Below are 2,635 nucleotides of genomic sequence, written 5' to 3'. Positions count from 1 at the left end.
ACAAAGGCAATATGGTCTGAAAGAAGGCACTGAGGGGGAGTGCAGTGACCTGAGCTGCTGTCTTGGCTTTGTTTCTGGCTTTACAGTTAGAGCATAATCCCAGCAAATCAGTTTACTCTGGCAGAAAAAAAATAAGACAAAGCTTTTTTTCATCAGTATTGGGAAACAAAAGATCAAAGATCCCTCATAACTCATAAAATACTGCAAGGCCATTGGATCAAAGGCACTATAATAAGTGCAAAATACTGTGATACAAGTAAAACATCTTGCCATGTGTTCCAGACTCTTTCCTGCTGCATGGATTTCTTTACTTTCTCCTCTGCATTACAACAGAGGAAAGAGACTTTTTTTCCTAGTGATTAAATCTTCAAAAGATTGTGCTCCTAGTGGAAAAAAGCCTGGCAATAGATTCACCAGTGTAAGATTTTTCAGATGTTAAATACAGGCAGCGAGACTGGAGTTCCAGTCTTGGACTTGAGCAGATGTTTCAGAGCAGGGAACCATTCACCTCACTCTTTTTCATCTCTGAGCTTCTCCATCATCTGGAATCTACTTACAGTATCATTTTCTTTATTACCATGTGTGATTTATTTTCTGTTTCATTCAAACCAGACCCAGTGCCACAGTGCATTCACTTGTGCCAGCTGGTACCTTACATGATCAATGGGAAAGATGCTCCTGGCAGAACTGCACACCTCTGCACTTTAGCACCTCTGCAGTGGCCCTGCCTGAAGCTGAATTCTTGCTACCAGAGTCACACAGACCAGGACCAGACATGGGCACAGGAAGCTCCTCAGCATTCAAAGGAAGGGTTGCCCAATCTCACCACAAGACATGTAACAGATTATGTAGCCACAAGTGTCTGGTGGAAAAATGCATCCTTCACTTATTAGACTGGATACACACATGTGTGTATCCTCTGAAACATCAAACAAATCTTACCTACAATAAAAGACAGGCAAGTTAAAAAACCCCAACTGTACACACTTCTATTAAAACAAACCAGGACAATACTTAGAATCTGGATTGTTCAAAACAAAATGTTTAAAAACAGCCCAGAAAATCTTGATGACACATGAATAGTTCCCTTTTTGCTGTCCAGAATACAGTCTGAGTTCCTCAGCAAGGGTTTATCTTGCTCTCCTGAAGGTTTTTGTCAGTACTCCAGATGGCAGTGTGCCTGTGAAGCATTAACCACCGCAGACCCCAGCCAGCATACGGAAAAGGAGTTTAGCAGCAGGTTGATCAGAGTCCAGTGACTGCGGTGGGCAACAGCCCTAAGCAGCTGTTCAGTCTCAGCATTCACGTGGGGCAGAGATACCAGTGTTGTGTGGAAATTGTATTTTCTCGGTCATATAGATGATACAATTTAACTTGGAGGGACCTTTTAGTCTATAGGGAGCTTTAGCCTTTAATTCTGAACACCAAAAGTTGACAATTCCTTCCTCTTGGGCCTTTATGTCATTACATGTAACACTGTCTAGTGTAAATGCTCCTTGAAATCCTTTCCCATCTTTCTGGGCATGTAGGTATCCATTGGTCTGTGTTTAAATCACAGACTTCATGTCATGCAAATAAATTTAACCACAGTTTGAGATAAATGTGTTTGTTGCATAAAAATGGATGGAGAGGGTTTTTCTTGAAGAAGCCTCACACGAGGATAGTTTCATCATGTAACAACAGTTCCTGAACATTATCCATAAACACTGGACATGACAAATATCCAGATACACGTGACCTTTGGCTGCAGACGGGCACATTAAGGAGCTGGTGCTGCTCTTTGCTGTCTGATGCTCCGTCTCCTCTGCTGCAAGCTGACTCGATCTGGAGAGCAGCCTCCTGCCTGCCCGCTGCTCTCTTCACAAGTCATCAACCAGCCTGGCTCCGACGTGCCAGTCCGTGCCTGGGCAGGTTGCCCTTACCAATGCCCAGCGGGAGGGGAGTGATTTTCACGGAGTATGCTGACTTGGAAGGGATCCACAAGGATCATTGAGTCCATCTCCTGGCCCTGCACAGGACACCCCAAGAGTCACACCCTGTGCTTGAGAGCATTGTCCAAACACTTCTTGGACTCTGTCAGGCTTGGTGCTGTGACCACTTCCCTGGGGAGCCTGTTCCAGTGCCCAGCCACCCTCTGGGTGAAGAACTTTTTCCTGACATCCAACCTAAACCTCCCCTGACACAACCTCAGGCCATTCCCGCGGGTCCTATCACCACAGAGATCAGTGCCTGCCCCTCCGCTTCCCATCATAAGCTGTAGACTGCAACGAGGTCTCCCCTCAGCCTCCTCTTCTCCAGGCTGAACACACCAAGTGACCTCAGCCGCTGCTCATACGGCTGCCATACAAACCGCACGCACCGGGAGGGGAGCTGCGGGGCTGCCCGAGGGCCCTCACCGAGACCGGCCGCCGGCCCAGCCCAGGGGCGCACAGCTCGGGCGCGTCTCTCCCGGCTCTCCTCTCCCGCAGGGCCGCCGCAGCCCGGCGGGCGGGCGTGTGAGGGCGGCGCGGCCTCGGCGGGGCAGGGCTGGGCCGGGCTGGGCCGGGCCGGGAGCGCCTCGCCGCCAGGGGCGCGGGCTGCCCTCGCTCGGCGCCCGCCGCCGCCCCGCGCCCGCTGACAGCCGCCCGGAGCCGCC

This window comes from Corvus hawaiiensis, chromosome 2 (genome assembly GCF_020740725.1).
Source record: "Corvus hawaiiensis isolate bCorHaw1 chromosome 2, bCorHaw1.pri.cur, whole genome shotgun sequence".
NCBI lineage: Eukaryota > Metazoa > Chordata > Aves > Passeriformes > Corvidae > Corvus > Corvus hawaiiensis.
The sequence above is the reverse complement of the archived record's forward strand: the minus strand, read 5'-3'. Positions refer to the sequence as shown.